Genomic DNA, 12,421 nt, shown 5'->3' on the forward strand with positions numbered 1-12,421 from the left:
TTTAGTTTATAGATACATTGTATATAATGAGAAAACCCGTTTATGGCCATTTTACACACATTTTGCAGAAAGAAAAATATTATATTGAATCATTCTGTTATAACATAGTTGAGAATCATCTTTATACAAAGTTTGATAAAAAAAATCTTGAAAACTAAAAATGTATTTTTGCCTATGCATGTTCATCATGTCTTTTTATTTTTTTAAAGAAATTGAGTCCCGATGTCCTCTACCGAGGACATAGCATAACTTATGAATGAAATATATTTTTTTAATATATATATATTTTTACATTATTTTTAATGCTCTAAACCAGTGGTTCCCAACCCTGGTCCTGGAGGCACCCCAACAGTGCACGTTTTGCATGTCTCCTTAATCAAACACACCTGATTCAGGTCATCAGCTCATTAGTAGAGACTCCAAGACCTGATGGAGGCACCCCAACAGTGCACGTTTTGCATGTCTCCTTAATCAAACACACCTGATTCAGGTCATCAGCTCATTAGTAGAGACTTCAAGACCTGAAATTGGTGCGTCAGAGAAAGGAGACATGCAAAATGTGCAGTGTTGGGGTGGGTTGGGAACCACTGCTCTAAACAATGTAAAGACATGGAAAAAAACAAACTTTTTCCTAAAACTTTTTTCTCGGGTCTTAAGAGGCTAGTGTAAGTTAATTATTAATAATAATTAGATATTGCATATAATTTAGTAGTAAAATAATAGTGTTGCACATTTTATTGGTGCAAAAATATGTGTATTTTGTACATTTGCAACTACTTTTTATCACTTAATTACAAGCACCGCAAATTAAATTGTTATTAAATTGTGTCGTCTGTAATAGCGACTACTGAACAGACGTTCAGAAGTTTGTTTTAAAATAGAATGTATTGAAAATCAAAATAAAGCTCTGTAATGCTTGAACACTTGGGACAAATACAGGAAATACGTCATGTAAGTAGACAGTGGTCAAGTGTAAAGACCACAAGTGTGGGTATTTGGACAGGCCCATTAAAAACTGTGCGGACATGGCTGTGTGTGGAGCCAGATTACTATAGGTACAAATGGAACGCTTTCACAATGTTAATTGTTTTTATAAATCACATTCAAAAATGTCTCACATACATATTTTACAGATTTATGCTGAATATGCAAAACAATAATCAATAAGGCATTTCTCTGTATTTCATATGCACAATGGCACACATTAAGATGTGATGTTATCTCTTGTTATTATGATAAATAAATAACTGCAGGGATATGCTAATAAAGAGTATAATTCTCTGTAAAACATAATGACAACTGCCACAATCCCTGGGATGATGTATATTGTTGTCCCTGAACCGTTTGTGAAAGAGATCCTGAAAAGCAAACTGTTAATCTCTCAAGGCAAAAGTAACAGGATGTAAAGAAAGTAAAGTCAGTGCCAGTCTTTGTCCAGCTCCTGTCCAAAAAAAAATCAGCTTTTCTCTGAGTGAGGTCTGATCTGTCCCGGTGAAAGAGCAGGGTAAGCCCTTTCCTAAAACGATGGTCCCACACACTGTAAATAATCACATTGCAGCAGCTATTGCTCGTCAGAATCCAAAATGCAAAAAAGGAGAAGTTGCACCAGGTGTATCCCACTACGTTCCCCAGCACAAATACTGCGATAGGAGAGAATGAGGCTGTGAAGGCAAAGGTGAGGATTCCACTGGTTTTAGCTGCTTTGATATCAGAAAAAGAGGGCCTGTGGGGACACCCACCAACTCCTGTGTCCGTGCCAAGACTTCCCTCAGAGAGCAGCTTCCGTTTGCGGGAGTATCGGCAGATACTGGTGAAGGAAAGGATATTGACGGCTAATGTCCCACCCAGTAAACTGAAATCAAAGGCTGGAAACAGCAGAAGGGTGTTTGCATCTGGAGGCAACTGATGTCCGATTAGTAAGGGTGCATAGTTGCACATGCGGCTGCATTCATTGTACTCCAACGTGAAGCTGTTGCTTAGCATGAGTGGAGCCATTGCCAGTAAGAAGCTGCCAGCCCAGGACAAGAGAATTAGGAACAGGGTACGATGCCGTGTCACAAGAGTGTCTTTATGCAGTGGACGCAGGATTGCCACACTGCGCTCCACTGTCATCAGAAAGATGGTACTAATTGAGACAAAAGTGCATCCAGCAAAGACTGGACCAATCAGCATGCAGGGTTGCCAAGGTCCTGATCCACCCTCCTGTGAGGCTGTTGAGATGCCCTGGTACCACAGAGGTGGAGTGCTGGTCACCATGAGAGAGATTTCAGTGTATACAGAGAATGGTACCACCAAAACTCCAACCATCATGTCTGCGATGGCCAGGGACACTGCAAGACAAATATAAAATATGACAAATTGCTCAGTATTCACCAGACTTTTTCTTTGCACTAGAGATCTGCATTCCCATTGGACCTGACGTAACAGAGTGGTGCGGGGCAAATTTTGAATTTGGAAAGCTGGAGAAATAATTGATTTGTGGGAATCCTATAAAATATAAATATCTAAAAATAAAATTTACTCAGATGTATTTTATGCTTTATGTGGTAACACTTTATAATAACTTTCATTAATAAATCATTAACAAACATTATGTAATGCTTAACGGATCATTAGTTCATATATATTCACATATCTAGAAATGTGAAATAATGTGCTTGTTAATGTTTACTAATACATCTATTAAACATTACCTAATAATTAACATTTAATGTAAATTAAAATGCTTACAAATGTCATTAAACTTCTAATTCATATGATCATGCACATCTTGAAAATCTACAAATGATTTTAACAGATGTTATAAAATGATTAAAAGGTGTTGTTAATGCACAACACCTTTGCTGCTGTTGAGGTGTGATACGGATAAGGTTAGGGATAGGTTTGGTGGTATGGGTAGGTTTAAGGTTGGGTAAGGGGTCAACAAGTGTACAGGGTTCAGTTTGATTACTATAAGGGAACACAATTCAATCTGTTTATATTGCATTGTTTTGATAAATGAAGTATTTTCTTGAAAATTTGTTTCCCCCCCCCTCCTCTTGATGTATACTATTGTGTATCTGTTTAATGATACACAATAGTATACTAATATAAGTGTTGAGGTGCTAAAAACATGTTTTGCACCCAAATTACAATGTGTGATATGTGTTTACCAAGCATTTAGCTAAACTTAACGAACCACCCTTTACGCAAACATTGTTAAAGTAGCTAAAAGTCCAGTGCTAATAAAGATACTAAAAAATGTTTGCCATTGTGTTTGTCATTTGTGACACAAAAATTGTGTCCAATGTGTATTAGAGAAAAACATTTATTTCATAATGATATTTCCCCCCATTTTAAATTCTTATTCTCCAATGAAAGGTTAGATTTATTTTTTTAAATAAAAGATCAAAATGATTAACAATGCAGATTTATTTTCACAGCCTTCTTTGATCATATTTACCAAGGATGCCAATAATTCTGACCACGACTGTATATTTGGTCTTCGTTTGTTGTGTAGACTTACACATTGTCACGATCCACACTGGGAGAACGGGAACGAAGGAGCGAGGAGACGAGGAGTAATGCAAAATCCAAAGTATTTAATGAACACAAAGCTGGGAACACAGGAACACGGGAAACACTGAGAACACGAAATGACATTTAACAGCGGACGCTAGACACTAGGAAACACTGGGTTTAAGTAATGGAGCAAACAAAGGAACTGACGAGATGATTAATAAGCACAGGTGGAAACTAATGAACTATAATGAGTCCTCGCGCCACACAGCATCCAACGGGGAGGGGTGTGGGGTGTCAGGACAGACACGGGATGGCGGGCCTCCAGAGCTGTACCCGTTCGGGGAGCCATGGCAGAGCAGGCAGCTCGGGGAGCCATGGCAGAGCAGGGAGCTCGGGGAGCCATGGCGGAGCAGGGAGCTTGGAGAGCCATGGCGGAGCAGGAAGCTCAGGAGGCCATGGCGAATCAGACAGTCCAGGAGGCCATGGCGGAGCAGGGAGCTCAGGAGGCCATGGCAGAGCAGCCAGTCTAGGAGGCCATGGCGGAGTAGGGAACTCAGGAGGCCATGGCGGATCAGCCTCCGAGGCCGTGGCCCCTGCCCCCGCCTCTACGGCTGAAGCCCTACTACCCCCCCCAAAAAAAATACTTGGAGAGGTTTTCAGGCATCTTGGCAGGAACGGGGTCCTGAGGGTGTTCTGGAGGAGCGGGCACTGGTGGGCACTCTCGAGGCGCGGGCACAGGAGTGCGCTCTGGACTGGATTCAGGGACTAGAGCCCTCCTTGGGCTATACTCAGGGATAGGAGCCCTCACTGGGCTAAACCCGGGGACAGGAGCCCTCACTGCGCTAAACTCGGGGACCGGAGCCCTCCGTGGGCTAAACTCGGGAACAGGAGCCCTCCGTGGGCTAAACTTGGGAACAGGAGCCCTCCGTGGGCTAGACTTGGGGACAAGAGCCCTCACTAGAGCAAGCTCTGGGGCTGGAGCCGACACAGGAGCGAACTCTGGGGCTGGAGCAAAAGACTGTTCAAAACGAAAACAAAAACACGGGAGAAGGGTTGCCGCTTACTGTTTGGTCCGCTGTTCTGTCACAATCCACACTGGGAGAACGGGAACGAAGGAGCGAGGAAACGAGGAGTAATGCAAAATCCAAAGTATTTAATGAACACAAAGCTGGGAACACAGGAACACGGGAAAAACTGAGAACACGAAATAACATTTAACAGTGGACGCTAGACACTAGGAAACACTGGGTTTAAGTAATGGAGCAAACAAAGGAACTGATGAGATGATTAATACAGGTGGAAACTAATGAACTATAATGAGGAACAGGAACAGGAAAACCAAATATGGGCATAATCATAAACATGGAGCACGTGGGGGAGGAAAACACAACACGAAACATGGAATAAAGTCTGACACGCATCTTTACAAATAATTTATTAATCATTTGTTCATGTTTTTGCAGTACCCAATCTAAAGTGGTAACTATTCATCATTTATAAATCTTAAAAAAAAAAAAAAAAAAGTTTTCTAATCATTTAGTATCTTTATGGGCATATGACTTTTGGCTGCTGTAACAACGTTTATGTAGGGTGGTTAGTTAAGTTTAGCTAAATGCTTATAAAGACATAACACAGTGTAATTTTGGTGCAAAACGTAAACCATGGTTACGTAAGTAACCGGAGTTACTTACGTAACCATGGTACCCTGAGATAAGGGAATGAGCATTGCGTTAACACGCTATGGAGGAAACTGTTTACTCTGATACTGAAGCCTGATTTGATCATGTTCGTGTAGCTGCACGAACCAATGGCGCTTCAACCCACCAAAACGTTTCTGAGTACCATTTTATCAGAATTTTCCGACTGAAGCGACATAAGTCGGCTCGCATTCTGCACAGCAGCCTATTAAAATTCCCTTATCTCAGGAAATCGAAGTTATGTAAGTAACTGAAGCGTTCCCTTACGAATGGTCTCTCCCATTGCGTTAACATGCTATGGGGAACGCATCCAATCACGCAGTGCTGTAAGCAAGTGCAGAATGAAGCCACTCTGCGAGCCCAGCCCCGGAGCGCCCATACTAAAGGCCCCTGTAAGCATGAGCTAATAATGAGACCCAAGCCGTTAGGCTGAGGACTACATAACATGACCTTTCCCACTTACAAAAGGGGGTTAGGTTGATTAAGTGGACAAAATTAGTTCCTGCAGGGCAGGGACATCCAAGTTATAAAATTTGATGAAGGTAGACGGTGACGACCAGCTGATGGCCGCACAGATATCACCAATAGAAATTCCACTGGACCAAATCCAGGAGGAGACCATTCCTCTGGTGGAGTGGGTCCTTACTCCTATAGGACACTGTAAGCCCGCTGGGGCATCCACTATCCACTATCCCTTTAAAGTGGCCTCCGAAGCATACAAAGAGTTTCTCTGAGTGCTGAAATGGGCCAGAGCGTTCAACAAACACTCTAAGGGCCCGAACTGGGCAGAGTGGATTAGGATCCTGCTCACCTTCTGAATTGGGGAGTACTAGAAGGGTGATGACTTGTGCTCTGAATGGAGTGGAGAGCACTTTTGGCACGTTGCAGAGTCTTGGCTTGAGGACGACTCTACAGTCGTTAGGCCCAAACTCAAGACATGAAGTGCTGACTGACAGTGCTTGCAGGTCACCCACTTGCTTGACTGACACTAAAGCCAGAAGGAGGGCGGTCTTAAGTGACAGGGGCCGCAAGTCGGCCCTCAAGAGCGGCTCAAAGGGATATGTCCCAAGGCAGCACAGTATGAGGGCGAGGCGGATTCAATCTACGAGCTCCCCTCAGAAACTTAACGGCCAGGTTGTTTCTGGCGATTGACTGGCCAGCCCCGAGAGAATGATCATAATGATGAGAGAATGATGATAGCTGCCACACATACTTTGAGCGTGGAAGGGGTGAGCCCCTTGTCAAACAGCTCTTGTAGAAAAGTTAGTATGTAGAACACGTCACACAAGGATGGGTCTTCATTCTGTGCTGCACACCAGTCAGAAAAAACTGACCATTTAAGGGCGTAGCGATGTCTTGTAGATGGAGCTCTAGCCACCAAAATGGTATTAGCTACATTCGAGGGGAGCTGCAAAGACTCCCGTCGAGGGGGCAAACATGAAGGCACCACAGCTTTGGCCGGGGATGCCAAATCATGCCCCTCGCTTGTTAAAGGAGGTATTTGCTCAATGGTATCAGCCAGGGTGGTGCCGATAGCAGCTGAATCAACTCAGGGAACCATGTCTGATCCCTCCAAAGTGGGGCCGCCAGGATGACTGAACATCTGACTTCCCCGAGCCGTCTGATGACATGAGGAAACAGGGCAACCGGGGGAGGGGGGAGGGGGGAAGGCATACAGGCGAGCGCTGGGCCAATCATGGGCCAGGCCATCTCGCTGCTTCGAAAAATAAATTGGGCAGTGAAAGATGTCTTTTGAGGCAAAGAGGTCCACCTCTGCCCTCCCGAAGACAGACCATATTGTTAGAACCATTTGGGAATGTAGTCTCCATTCTCCTGAAGCTACATTGCCCCTGGACAGCATATCTGCTCCCTGGATCAATCTGCCCGGCACATGAACTGCTCTCAGTGAAAGGAGTTTGCCCTGTCCCCATAAAGCAGGCATCGAGCCAACCTGTAGAGGGAGCGTGACCTGGGCATGCGCTGAATGGGGAGGACAAGCCCAACTTGAATGGAGCTTCCATTGCTCGGTGTTGAGCAGAGGGATGGAGAGCGGGCACAAGATTCTTCGAGGGAGTTCCGGCCTCCCTCTTCCGGGAGAACTGATCCTCTCCAAATTTGTATCACGACGGCTTCTGAGGCCCAGGGTCCAACGTCACTCTGGGGCGGGGACCTTGACGCCTAGGAAACGGGTAGCGGTTCGCTGTCTCGGGGGACTGCTGAAACCCAGGCTCAGACTTAGGCAGGGGCTGAGGTGGCGCTGGCTTGGCAGGCGGCTGAGCGGATGGAGACTGAAACAGCCACAGCACTGGAGCGTTTCAGCAGGAAGTGCCGATTCAGACAAAGGTGGCACTCCAGCACCACCAAGATGGCCATGGCCTTGTCGATCGCCTGCACAGTGGCCTTAGTAGCATGCAGAGCCAAGTCAGTTGCTGTTCACAGCTCTCTGAAGACGTCAGAACTCTGGCCGGGTTTGTCCATGGTGCGGAGAAGCTTTGCCTGGAACACTTGGAGCACTTCCATTGTGTGAAGCACTGAGCCAGCCTGGCCAGCTGTTGAATAATCTCTGTTCACTAGGGTTGATATAGTCCTGCAGGGCTTAGATGGATGTGCTGCATGGGCTTTTAACCCCAGAGCTGATGGAGGGCACAGATGCACAGAGACCGCCTCTTCCAGAGGGGGGAGCTTGCTGTAACCTTGTTCTTCAGCACTGTCAACAACAGTGAGAGCAGCAGAAATGGAGGGATTAACACGTGCTGAGTAGGGGGCACACCACCTCCTGGTGAGTTCCTCATGAACTGCCGGAAGGAAAGGGGTGGGCCACTGGTAGGAGGATTGTTGACAGCACCGTTTCAGGAAACACTTGTCAAGGAGGCCGTGGGTGGGCCTTCCAGAGCTGTCCAAGCCAGGCCGAGATCCTCCACAGCCTTGGTTAGAACGCGGATCATCTCACTGTCCACACTGGGCCGTGTTTGTGTGCATCAGAGGAAAAGTATCGGGGTCTTCGCCAGAACACGCCCACTCTTCCGCATGTCATCCACGTCAATTTCCTCCTCAGATACGCTGAAGGAAATCAAGCCGCTCGCAGCTGACGAGGGGCGCTGATCCTCACGTGTGAAGAACACAGGCAAATCAAGCCATTGAGGGGAGAGTGAAGCACGCGGGACCTGAGCTGGCGTGATTTCACTTGAGCCCCGTGTTTGAGCCCCGCTGTTTGCGCAGGAGAAATGGGAGAGCAGGCTGGGGAGGACTGCTTTCATAGAAGGCGATCCGCGAGCGGAGAAGTGAGAACATTCCACCTCGGTGAGTGCAGCCTCTGCGTTGGTGCTGCCCAGACAGGCGACACACTCCCTGTGCTCATCTGCACCCACACTCGCGGCGCTCTTAAAGATGCCGGATGGCTGCAGGGGAAAGCATAGAGCTTCTTCTGCTGACGGTGGCTTCTTCTCATGGCGGTGAGCAGGAGGCTGAGCTTCTTTCTTCTCTTCGGCTTCTTTCTTGCAGAGTCGGCGAGGAGATGATCTTCGTCGCTGTAGGATAATTCTGATGAAATGGCACTCAGAGCCGACTTATATAGCAGTCGCTCCACCCCTTTTGGCGGGTTGAAGCAACATTGGTTCGTGCAGCTACATGAATGTGATCGGTAACACTTTACAATAAGGTTCTGTTTATTAGCATTAGATAACTACATTAGTTAACATGAACTAGCAACGAAAAAACTTTTAAAGCATTTGTTGATGTTAATTCCAACATTTACCAATTCATTATTAAAATCAATAGTTGTTTTGTTAATATTATTTAATGGACCTGAGCTAACAATGAGCATTTGTATTTCTATTAACTAATATTAACAAAGATTAATAAATACAGTAACAAATGTATTGGTCATTTTTAATCAAGGTTAGTTAATGCATTAAGTACTGTCAACTAATGGGAACTTATTGTAAAGTGTTATCACGTGATCAAATCAGGCTTCAGTATCAGAGTAAACAGGAGTTTCCCCCATAGCATGTTAACACAATAGGAGAGACCGTTCGAAAGGGAACATGTTTTTATTGCATCAATGCCTTTATTAGTATACTATTGTACAGTGGGATAAAGAATAGAAAAGAATCATCCCCACTTAAAATAAACACATTTTGTTGCATTGCAGCCTGAAATAAAGACGGACCCAGTTTTTGTTTCATCCAGTTTTCCTAGAGCATGTCAGTCCTTGGTAGTGCAACTGAAGCAAACAATCAACTATAGGCACCCATCAAAAGATCTCCGGGATAAAGTTGTGGACAGGCACAAGTCAGGATATGGATACAAAAAAGGCTTTATCAATGCCTAGAAGCACAGTGAAGTCTATTATCAAGACGTGGAAGGTATTTAGTACAACACAGACCCTCCCTGGATCAGAACGACGCTCCAAACTGAATGAAAGAGCCAGGAGGAAACTGGTCAGAGATGCTACCAAGAGGCCTACAGCAACTCTGAAGCAGTTGCAGGAATTTATGACAAAGATTGGTCATTGTGTGCATGTGACAACAATATCACAAATTCTCCAGAAATGTGGCTTGTATAGGGGGGTTGCAAGAAAAAAGACACTCTTCAAGAAAGGCCACATACAGTCACGACTGAGCTTTGCCAAAATGCACCTTGAAGATTCTGAGGCAGATGAGTCTAAAATTTAAATATTTGGCCTCAACACCAAACGATATGTATGGCGGAAATCCAATACAGCTCACCATCTAAATAACACCATTCCTACAGTAAAGCATGGAGGTGGTAATATACTGTTATGGGGGTGTTTCTCTGTAGCAGGGACTGGAGCACTTGTCAGGATAGAAGGAAAAATGGATGGGGTGATTATGGATCAAGGTGAATGTCCTTGCATGGACTAGTCTGAGCCCAGACGTAAACCCCATTGAAAATCTGTGGAATGACTTGAAGACTTCAGTCCACAAACGGTTACCATCAAATGTAACTGAATTCGAGCAGTTCTGCAAAGAACTGGGCAAATATTGCAAAGTCTAGATTTGCAAAGTTAGTAGAGGCATATCCCAACAGACTAAAGGCTGTAATTAAAGCAAAAGGTGTTCAACAAATGTTCAACAAAATACTGACACAAGGGGGTGATAATTTTCCCAACTCAAGTGATTCTGATTTTTTTATATTTTTTCTGACATGTTGGTGTTATGTCTTTCACCTGGATGTTATAAGTTGCACTGAGTAAAAACAGCTGGATAAAACAAAAACTGTCTCCATCTTCATTTCAGGCTGCAAAGCAACAAAATATGATTATTTGAAAGGGGGTGATTCTTTTCTATACCCACTGTATATATAATTAAACAGGATATTCCTTGAATCATACATCAACAGGAGAAAACAAACCAATTTTTCAAGAAGGTAGTTCAAGTTCATTTTATTTGTAGAGCACATATGCCACCAGGCTGACCAAAGTGCTTTCCAGAAGAGCAACAATTTTACCACATACACAGAGAACAAACCAGACAAAAAACCGCACGTTACTTGTACTTGTTAATTTATCAAAACAATGTAATATAAACAACTGAACCTATTTCTATTATAGTAATCAAATTGACCCCTGTACACTGTTAACCCCTTAAACGACCCTTAAACCTACCCATACCACCAAGCCTGTCCCCTAACCTTACCCGTATCACACCTCAACTGTTACATTCATTTGTAGGTTTTCAAGTGCGTGATCATATGAATTAAAAGTTTGACATTTGTAAGCATTTAAATTTACATGAAATAATGTAATGTTAAGTAAGTGTAAGTATAAGTAAACATTAACAAGCACATTATCGCACGTTTTTAGCTATTTGAATATATATAAATTTATGATCCATTAAGCATTATATCATGCTTGTTAATGATTTATTAATGAAAGTTATTATAAAGTGTTAGAAAAAATACTAGTGTAGGCTACTGCTTGCTCCATTGTGTACATTATATATTGTTTTGTTTCAGAAATATGTAAAGCAGTGTGCAGTACTATAAGGAATGCTAAATGTTTTGAACAGTACTACATTTGTAACAGTAGTATGTAACAGTAACATTATTTTTTGTGACAAACTCATTACATTACATGTTTGGGTATTGAGTATTTCTTATAATCACTTAATTTGTATCACTTAATTTGCCTTTTTTTTTTTATCCATTTTTGGGTTAAAATGTCTTTTAGCAGCCAAAAATGTCAATACATTTCAAGAAAAAGGTTAATATTTCTAATGAAATTTTGGGGAAAAAAAGGATCAGTGAGCACACCGCTGTGTGGGATATATCTGCATACTGTAATCTGTAGATGCTACGTGCCATACTGAACATATTCTATATGTAAACTATTGTAGTTACCTTTGAGGTAGCCCTGTGGTGTTTGAGAATGCCGGGTCTGCATGAAAACAGTAAGCGTCACCACGTTTCCCACCACAATGGCAAAAGCCAGGCTGACCATAAACATGACTGCCAATGTTCGGTTTAGAAGTCCACCGCAGCGGACCGTGCAGAGAGGTGCCAAAGTTTGTCCTGCCCCTTGAGATTCAGTCACTGTCTGATTAGCAGTCTCCATTATCCCAAGTTAAGGTCCTGGTTACCTGGGTACACCAAAGATAGCCAATAGTGAAGCCTTGGTACAGTCTTCATGCCTCTAACAGGCAGTGAGATAAATACAGTGGGTACGGAAAGTATTCAGACCCCCTTAAATTTTTCACTCTTTGTTATATTGCAGCCATTTGCTAAAATCATTTAAGTAAATTTTTTTTCCTCATTAATGTACACACAGCAACCCATATTGACAGAAAAACACAGAATTGTTGACATTTTTGCAGATTTATTAAAAAAGAAAATCTGAAATATCACATGGTCCTAAGTATTCAGACCCTTTGCTGTGACACTCATATATTTAACTCAGGTGCTGTCCATTTCTTCTGATCATCCTTGAGATGGTTCTACACCTTCATTTGAGTCCAGCTGTGTTTGATTATACTGATTGGACTTGATTAGGAAAGCCACACACCTGTCTATATAAGACCTTACAGCTCACAGTGCATGTCAGAATCATGAGGTCAAAGAAACTGCCTGAAGAGCTCAGAGACAGAATTGTGGCAAGGCACAGACCTGGCCAAGGTTACAAAAAAATTTCTGCTGCACTTAAGGTTCCTAAAAGCACAGTGGCCTCCATAATCCTTAAAAGGAAGACGTTTGGGACGACCAGAACC

The 12,421-nt window shown here is 43.4% G+C and overlaps 1 pseudogene; it reads right to left on the minus strand.

Annotated features, from left to right (window-relative positions):
• Window positions 1-1,456: 1,456 nt before the first annotated feature.
• LOC107685874 (trace amine-associated receptor 13c-like) lies at window positions 1,457-11,661 on the minus strand (annotated as a pseudogene).
• Between the last annotated feature and the right edge of the window lie 760 nt (window positions 11,662-12,421).

Source organism: Sinocyclocheilus anshuiensis, unplaced genomic scaffold, assembly GCF_001515605.1.
Source record: "Sinocyclocheilus anshuiensis isolate Anshui unplaced genomic scaffold, SAMN03320099.WGS_v1.1 scaffold1018, whole genome shotgun sequence".
Classification (NCBI taxonomy): Eukaryota; Metazoa; Chordata; class Actinopteri; order Cypriniformes; family Cyprinidae; genus Sinocyclocheilus; species Sinocyclocheilus anshuiensis.